The 9407-nt window shown below is 47.9% G+C and overlaps 1 long non-coding RNA gene across 1 annotated transcript; it reads left to right on the top strand.

Annotated features, from left to right (window-relative positions):
• The first annotated feature begins 237 nt into the window (after positions 1-237).
• LOC140198274 (uncharacterized) lies at positions 238-6575 on the top strand. Its single transcript, XR_011886155.1, has 3 exons — positions 238-1017; positions 4148-4245; positions 4362-6575. It is a non-coding gene; the product is annotated as an uncharacterized lncRNA (long non-coding RNA).
• Positions 6576-9407: the final 2832 nt, after the last annotated feature.

Here is a 9407-nt window from a genome sequence, read left to right as displayed (position 1 = left end):
CTGAGGGAGCGTCACGCTGCGGATGGGGCAGTAATGAGGGAGCGTCGCGCTGCGGGAGGGGCGGCTCTGAGGGAGCGTCACGCTGCGGATGGGGCAGTAATGAGGGAGCGTCGCGCTGCGGGAGGGGCGGTTCTGAGGGAGCGTCACGCTGTGGGAGGAGCTCTTCTGGTGGAGCGTCACGCTGCGGGAAGGGCGGCTCTGAGGGAGCGTCACGCTGTGGGAGGGGCGGCTGAGGGAGCGTCACGCTGAGGGAGGGGCGGCTCTGAGGGAGCGTCACGCTGTGGGAAGGGCAGTACTGTGTGCGTTCTCTAACTACGCTGGAGTTTTTTCGGATGTCGATGCAGAACCAGAGACGGGGACCCGGAGAGCAGTTCACGCTTTGGTAGCGGACTGCAGCCGCTTCGACTGTTCAGCCAGGTTTGGGGAGTCTGCGCTCGGTCTGCGGCTTGCCAGTGCCCCTTCTGCAACTTTTAATGGGAACTGGGGCGGATTTACGAGCTTTTTGACATCGATAGGCCCTCTCCCGCCTGGAGTGCTCGGCCCGACACGACTGGTTGAAGAGTTTTGCGGCGACACTATGGACTGTGGGTCGCGGACGGAGTGTTGGGGAGGCCCGGTGAAGGCGCAGCGCTGAAGTGTCCCGTTGCACAGGCTTTCCTGCCAGTCTGAATGAGACTCCTATCCTTTCTCCCTTCTTGGAACTGCTCTCTGAATTAGTGGTGTGACTGAACCTAATACAGCGGCGGTTTTAATTCTGACTGTGTAGTGCTATAACATGGCGGGCAGCCAATCCAAAATGGCGGGGCCTCGTCCCTCCGTACGGGCTTCTGGTGAAGAAGCATCACCTTTCAGACAGTTAATCTCAAAAAAAAACGCCGTGCAAAGCGATTTCCCTTCGTATGTACTGCAAAGAAGAAGCTAAAGGCCATGGCCGTGACTGTTGTTGGGAGGCTGGGCATTGTTGTGATTGGCGAGATCCGAAAGAAGACCATCTTCGACCTACGGTCTGCTAGAGAGGTGACCCTGGCTCTGAACGGGGAGTAAAGGTGGAAGGGGTCTTCGTGCCGGTGAAGCCATTGTTTGGCCCTGTACAGAGTGTTATGAAAAGAAAGAAAAAACGGGGCGATAGTGAGGGAGAGAGGGCTGATACTGAGGGAAAGCCCCACCCTGGGAGGGACAGTACTGAAGGAGGGTCACAGCTTGGGAGGACAGTACTGAGGAAGGGTTACCCCTTAGGAGGGCTGTATTGAGGGAAGGTCACAGCTTGGGAATGGGGTACACAGGGAAAGTCACTCCTGGGGACTTGGGTACTGAGGGAGGGTCGCACCTTGGGAGGGCTGTGTGGAGGGAAGGCCACGGCTTGGAAATGGGGTATAAAGGGAAGGTCACACTTTCAGAGGGGGGTACTGAGGGAGGGTCACCCCTTGGAAGGTGGTAGTGAGGAAGGATCACTCCTTGGGAGCAGGGTTCTGATGGAGGTTTGTACTGTGAAAGGGGTAGTACTGACGGATAGTCACTATTGCTGGAGAGCACCTTGTTAAAGTAAACAGGTTCTTGACAGCGTCCTTGCGCTTTGGGAGGGGGTTGTGTTAGGGGTGTTGTTATGTGTTTGTGTAGAACTATTCCTGTGCCGCCTCTATAAGAGATTGAAGGGGTTTGGTTCTTCACAAACCAGACGTAGTATCATCCTTTCATCTCATGCCGATGACATCCTCCTCATGATCACTGACTTGCAGAGGTTGTGAGATTGCCAGCGGATTCTCTTGGCTGTGTCCTCTGCAAAAGTCAATTGGTGATTCAGTGGTGGGTGGACTCCCTACCAGAAACTTTAAGCTCTTTTTCCTGGAGCACCACGCACCACCTCTGTCTGGGAGCCCATCTGAGCTCCACTGAGGAGACCTGGACAGGGAATTGGCAGAACTTAGAGATGAAAGTCTCTGCCCGGCTGGGACACAGCTGGGGCCTACTTTGTGCAATTCTGTACCTGGGAAGGGTAGCCTCCATGATCTGGTGCCAGCTGGTCACTTTGATCCCATTCACAGCTCTTGTTTCCAGAACCCAGAAGAGGCTGGTGGAACTTCTGGGGCAGCAGGAGACGCTGGGTCTCTGCTGCAGTCCTGAGTCTTTTGATTGTGAAGTTAGTCACTGCTGTGCATACGTACCCAGCTTGTGGCTTGTCTGCCTCAGGACCCTGCAGCGATACCTGTACACCGAACACACTCTGTGCTGGCATATGCTGTTGACACACTTTCTCCAACAGGGGCATTACATGCAGGAGGGCATGAGGTGAGCATCGGCAGTGCTGCTCTGGGAGTAGACCCAGGTTTATCGGGACTGTTGTGAGTTTGGGGTTTAGTCATTTCTAGTCAGGGTGCTCCTTTGTCAGTGGCGGGTGGTGCTGTTTCTGTGAGGGGGTGTCAGAGAGGCTCTGGATTCTGGCTGTGCTAGCTCCTACTGAACTGAAATTGCTCGTAGGACCCAAAGCCTGAGATTTCTGTCAAGGTTCAAAGTACATATGTCACCATGCACATCCCTGAGCTTTATTTGCTTCTGGGCATACACAGTAAATCCAAGAAACAAAATAGAACAATGTAAGACTACACCCAACAGGATGGATAAACAACCAATATGCAAAAGACAACAAACTGTAGATACACAAGAAATAATGATAATTTACTGATTGAGATTAAACTAGGATATCAAATCAGAGACAACCAGACAAGTTACCTTGACACACCTTCTATTGATGGATGATTTGAAATTATATGCTCCTTCATTAGTAAAACTAAAGCAATTAATTCAAATAGAACTATTTTCTAAACATATATATATATATGAACTCTAGATAAGTACAGAACATTAAACATAAAGGTAAAATAGAGCTAATAGAATACAAAACAGCAGCAGGATACAATACAACTGATTGATGAATATGAAACATATTCATATGGGATCTGGGATATCAACAAGCAAAGAAAATAGATCATAGTGTGATAAAGGGATTTTTAAGTTGGTTTGCTGACACCCCGTCCACCTATACTTTCTGTGGGCATGAGGAGTCAGTGTGTCATGTTTATATGGAGGGTGAGAGCTCGCAGCCCCTGTTTGAGTATCTGAAAGGACTGTTCCTCAAGTTCTAGTTGCACTTCAGCCCTGTGCTCCTGATGTACAGGCTCCCAGTATGGAGGGGGGTGGGGGGGGGGGCTTGCTCCTGGGCTGGGCAGAGGGTCATTCACTTGTCCGGGTGGCGGGCATTCGAGGGCTCAGCCTGTTCCACTTCCAGGGTTACATTCGTGTCCCTGAGTCTTCGGACTGGGAGTATGCAGTTAGCGTATGTACAGTGGGGGATTTCCAGAATGTCCCCCCCTCCCCCCGGAATTGACTTTTATAGACAAATTTGAATTTATTCATTGTCTTGTAAATAATAGATTTTTGTATTTCATGTATTTTTGTGTGAATAAACTTGTAGTTTTGGAAAAGAGATGGTTCTGTGGAATGGTCGTGCTCTGGGAGAGGCAGTACTGAGGGAGGGTCACGCTGAGAGAGGATGGCTCAGTGAAAATCTGGAACTGGGGGCCACTGTTTAGAAATAAGGAGCTACCCATTCAAGAGGCTTTATTTTATTTTGTGGGCTTGTGAGCCTCTGGAATTCTCTACTCATGAATCTTCACTGAAAATATTCCCGATAGCGCCTTTTTAAATGTTTAAGGAATAACTGTGATTAGGATTAAGGGTAGGAAGGTGACCACATTCAGTGACAACACAGTTAAAAGGGGCTGAAAGGCCTTCATTGGCTTCTCTTCTGTGTAACATGCCCGTTATGCAGGTGGGCACCACAGTAGCGTAGCGGTTGCTTTACACTTGCGGTCCGGGTTCAGTTCACTCCACGCTCTGTAAGGATTTTGTGGGTTTCCTCCTGGTGCTGTGGTTTCTTCCCACACTCCAGAAGCGTACAGGCTCGTAAGTTGTGGGTGCTGGAAGCACGGCGACACTCGCTGGCTGCCCCCAGTAAGCACGTCCTCAGACTGATGGACATTGATGTAAACGACACGTTTCACTGTTTGTTTTGATGTACATTTAACAAATAAAGCTAATCCTTTTCTTATAAAGGATCTTTTATTTCTTTTTCCCCATTTCTCACTTACAGTCCTGGGTACGATATCCCCTGGAATTCCACATTCTCCATCCCAATTGCAACCTGGGCCTCCAGATCGCAGAATCGACCCTTAGGCCTTTACAACCCAGGTTTGTCCAATACCTCCTCATTGCTCAAACCCCTCTAATTCAGGTAGTTTCCCCGTGAATCTTTTCACGATGAAGGGCCTCAACCTGAAATGCTGACTGTCTATTTCCCTCCATAGATGCTGTCTGAAGGTTGATTTATACTTCTGCGTCAAAGTTTTTAAAACATGTTCATCACCGGGATGATGATGTCTATACTACTGAGGAGCTCACAGACAAAACTCAGTGGGTCAAGGCTGATTTATACTCCTGCGTCAAATGGACGCTGTAACCTACGCAAGTGGCCTACGCGCGTTGTGAGCATTTATACTTGTGCGTTGGTGTGTCTGCGTCGCTCTGCAATTCGGGCACGTCGCGCATGTGCACACATGGTCATGGTAGTCTTTCTCGGGGTAAACAAGTTTAAAGTGAGTGTCTTTTCTCGTAATAGCAAAATATGTCCTCCATAATTTCGGAAGCCTGTAAAGCTTTATGGAAAGCATTGCAGCCAGGGTTCCTTCCCTGCCCTTCAGTCGCCCAATGGGAAGCTATTGCAGTGTAGGAGGCAATGTGATGCTACCAAGCAGACCAATCACAGTTGTTGCGGGTTGCGGTCTGTGTTGCCGTGACGCGTAGTTACATTTTGGGAGAGGTGCGCATCAGGCATATAATCATTGATTAATCTGGCACAGAAACAGGCCATTCAGCCCACAACATCCATGCTTACTGCTGATCACCATCCTCCCTACGTTCCCATCTGCACCTTATAACCATATAACAATTACAGCACAGAAACAGGCCATCTCGGCCCTTCTAGTCCATGCCGAACTCTTACCCTATCCAACTCCCACCAACCTGCACTCAGCCCATTACCCTCCATCCCTTTCCTGTCCATATATCTATCCAACTTAACTTTAAGCGACAACATAGAACCTGCCTCAACCACTTCTGCTGGAAGCTTATTCCACACAGCTATCACTCTCTGAGTAACGAAGTTCCCCCTCATGTTACCCCTAAACTTTTGTCCTCTAATTCTAAACCCATGTCCTCTTATTTGAATCTTCCCCACTCTCAATGGAAAAAGTCTAACCACATCAACTCTATCAATCCCCCTCATTATTCTAAATACCTCTATCAAGTCCCCCCTCAACCTTCTATGCTCCAAAGAATAAAGACCCAACTTGTTCAACGTTTCTCTGTAAGATTCTAGATTCTAGGTTCCAGCACTCAATAGGAGCAACGTACAACAGATGATTAACTGGCTGACCTACACCTTTGTGCAGGGACCGGAGCGCCGGGGCGGGAACCTACGGAATCACAGGGAGAGCGTGCAAACTCCCCACTGGATCAAACCAGCAGCAGCTATTCTTGCTGCATCACTTTTAAGGAACCAGCTAGCAAGATCATATGTATTGTTAAGTATGATTGGAGTCATAGAGTAGTTCGGCACAGAAACAGGCCCTTCAGCCCGTCTAGTAATGCACCACAGTAGTGTAGCAATTAGCACGACGCTATTGTAGCTTGGAACATCGGAATTCAATTCTGGCATCCTCTGTAGGAAAGTTTGTATGCTCTTCCGGTGTGTACATGTGATTTCTCCAGTTCCTCTGGTTTCTTCTCACAGTCTAAAGACATACTGGTTAATTGGTCGTTGTAAGTTGTCCTCTAACTGAGGTTAAATCGGTGGGTTGATGGGCGGCAAGGCTCGGTGGACTGGAGGGGCCAGTTCTGTGTGGTATCTAAATAAAAGTAGTTAATGTTTGATTAATGTTTTTCTAAAAGCAAGGTATCTTGAATAGGCTTCCAAATTAGTTCCAGTACAGAGGCAGCTTCTCGTAATTGTCTCTTCATGACAAACACTCAGCTCGATCTGATACTCTCAGCAAATTCCCCACCTCAATCCAGCCAGTATTTGCAATTGGCCCTTGGACAGTTTACAGTTACCAGTAACCCCTGGAGCCCAGTGATGATATAATCTTTAATTGTTCAGACAGAAATATGTGCAGCTTCAGTGAGGCAGGGCAGCAGATGTCAATAAACCTAATAATATAATTGTTTAATAACGTGGGAGATTGAACCCTATGTATGTGTGTGTGTGTGTGGTCAACATCCAATTAGAGAAAGTCCATTCAGCCCAAGAATGGGTTTGGTTTCATGTGAAATGATGGGGTAGGGTGGAGCCTATTAATAAAACATAGTATAACTTTATCCAATAGGATATGTTTACGCAATGAAAGTGGGAATGTGTTTACATAGTAAAACAAGTACAGCCAACAAAATAAAGGAATGTTTATCCAATAAAGTTGACAATCTGTTAATCTAATTACCATGGGCTTTTTGAGTTTATTCAATAAAATGGGAAGAGAGCTTACTGACTAAAATTTTGGAAGGTGTTTTCTCTCAGGAATTTTTAATGCTGTAAACTGTGATAAATTGATGGATATGTTTGTTAAATGTGGAAAGTGGGTGCAGTGTGGATTGCGAGAGGGGGGAATGGGAATGTGGGATTGTTCTCGGGAGGTGGGGGACAGTATGGATTGGGAGAGGGGGGAGTTGGGGTGTGGGATTGTGTCAGGGAGGTGGGGCTAGTGTGGACTGGGCCAGGGGAGTGGGGAAATGGTATTGTTCTTGGGAGGTTGGATGGAATGGGGATTGGGAGTGGGAGTTTGGGATGGGGATGTGGAAGCTGGAGAGTGGATTGGGAAAGGTGGTAGTGGGGTTGTTCTGGGAGGTGGGGTGAAATGGGAATTGAGAAGGGGAGTGGGAGTTTGGGATGGGGATGTGGAAGCTGGAGAGTGGATTGGGAGAGGTAGTGGGATTGTTCTGGGAGGTGGGGTGGAATGGGAATTGAGAGGGGGAGTGGGAGTTTCGTGTAGGAGGTGAGGGTAATGTGGATTGGGGGGAAGTGGGGATGTGGGATTGTGGGAAGTTGGGGTAGAATGAGAATTGGGAGGGGGAGTGGGAGTTTCATATGGAACGTGGGGGTAGTGTGGATTGGGAGGGGGGAATGGGGATGTGGTTTTGCTTTGAGAAGGTTGGGTCAGTGGATTGGGAGGGGAGAGTGGGAGTTTGGGATGGGAGGTGGGGTAGTATGGATTGGGAGGGGGAGTGGGAATCTGGGATGGTTCTGGGGAGGTGGGGTGTGGGATTGTTCTGAGGAGGTGGGGCGAGTGGGAGGTGAGGGTAGTGTGAATTGAGAGGGGGGGAGTGGAGATGTGGGATTGTTATGGGGAGTTGGGGTCAGTGTGGATTGGGAGAGGAGTGGGAGTTTGGGGTGGGGATGTGGGAGAGGGGGAAGTTCCAGGGAGGTGGGGGCAGTGGGAGAGTGGGTGGAGGGGATTGGCAAAGTGGGAGAAATTTGTAAGTGGTGACATACAAATTTGCTCAAAATCCTAATAAACATAGAAACACAATACAGGCCCTTCGGCCCACAAAGTTGTGCTGAACATGTCCCTGCCTTAGAAATTACTAGACTTACCCATAACTCTCTATTTTTCTAAGCTCCATGTACCTATCCAAAAGTCTCTTAAAAGACCCTGTTGTATCTGCCTCCAGCACTGTTGCTAGCAGCCCATTCCACGCACTCACCACTCTGCGTAAAAAAAAAAACAATTTACCCCTGACATCTCCTCTGTACCTATTCCCAAGCACTTTAAACCTGTGTCCTCTTGTAGCAACCATTTCAGCCCTGCAAAAAAAGCCTCTGACTTCTGCCCTCTCAAAGGGTTTTGTCCATCCTTCTCTTTCTCTCCCTGCTGCCCTATTCCGGCCCTGGGTGCGTAGAAGCCGATGGTCCAGGCGGCATTCAGACCAAGTGAGGTGAGTGGAATGTTAGAGATTGAGCTGTCTGGCACCAGTCTCAGGTTTTGCCATATATGTGTAACACTCGCTTTGCCTAGTGGCATGATCTCGGGGTGATAACCCTCTGCCCAGCCAAACCTTAGAACTTCATTTGGGTGCGATGTGTCCCCTGTTTCAAACCAGTACCCCATAATGACAAGCCATACACAGGATGCGGTTAAATAATTAAGATTTTATAATTCTTACTTGAACTATGGGGTTGGTAGAGAACCAAAATATAAAATAAAAAGAAAAGGTGTGACTATATCTTTATTCAGTCTGTGCACAATTAATTTGTTGGAGCTCATGCAATATCCGCTTTCCACCATTCGAACTCCGCCGGGTCCCGAGCCCCCGTTCAGGGTTCGCTCTGCTCACTGGGTCACAGCATCTCTTCGGGTGCGTCTTCTCTCTTCTTCCTCATGGTACATTCTGCCCAAATCCCGTGCAAACAACAGTTTACAGGCACACAAGAAAGAATAACATTTATCCCAATTAGTTAGCAAATGAATATAAGTCCCGTTATCAGTAATTATAACCCAAACATGCTGCTACAGAGAACCCCTTACCTCAGCAGTAAACATTACACAGAAGCCATTTTATTATAACACTATAGAGAAGCCATTTTATTAGCCTTAGCAAGTAACATGAAAGAAGAAACCCCTTACATATGTCACACACATACCATATATGGGCACAGGCCTAAAGAAAAACTTACTTGCAGCAGCATCACAGGCACACAGCCTCACAGACACAACATTAACAAAAATAACTTAAACTAAGATAAATATGCACATTCTTTCAAGAACAAACAATTAAAACAGTTGAGTGCACTGTGATCAAAGTGGTCAGTATTGCTATACTGAGGTGGTGATTGAGGTTGAGCAGGTTGGTTCGAGAACTGAATGGTTGAAGGGAAGAATCTCTTAAGAAGATATGACAAAGGAGCAGAATTAGGTCATTCTGCCCATCGAGTCTTCTCCACCATTCAATCACGGATGATATATCTTCCCACACAACCCTATTCTCCTGCCTTCTCCCCGTAACCTTTGATGCCCTGGCTAATCCAGAACCTATCAAGCTCCGCTTTAACTATATTCAATGACTCGGTCCCCTAATCTGTTAAATGGATGTCCCGCTATTCTGAGGCTGTGCCCTCTGGTCCCAGACCCCTCCCACTATTGGAAGCAAGCTCTCCACATCCACTCTAAGTCCTTTAATATTCTGTAGGCTTCAATGAGCTTTCCCCCTCCCTTTCCCATACTAACCTCCAGCGAGTACAGGCTCAGAGCCAACACAGCTTGGGGCATAGGAGTTTGGAGTTCAATTCTGGCACTGTCTGGAAG

Source organism: Mobula birostris, chromosome 5 (assembly GCF_030028105.1).
Source record: "Mobula birostris isolate sMobBir1 chromosome 5, sMobBir1.hap1, whole genome shotgun sequence".
Classification (NCBI taxonomy): Eukaryota; Metazoa; Chordata; class Chondrichthyes; order Myliobatiformes; family Myliobatidae; genus Mobula; species Mobula birostris.
The sequence above is the reverse complement of the archived record's forward strand: the minus strand, read 5'-3'. Positions and strand labels throughout refer to the sequence as shown.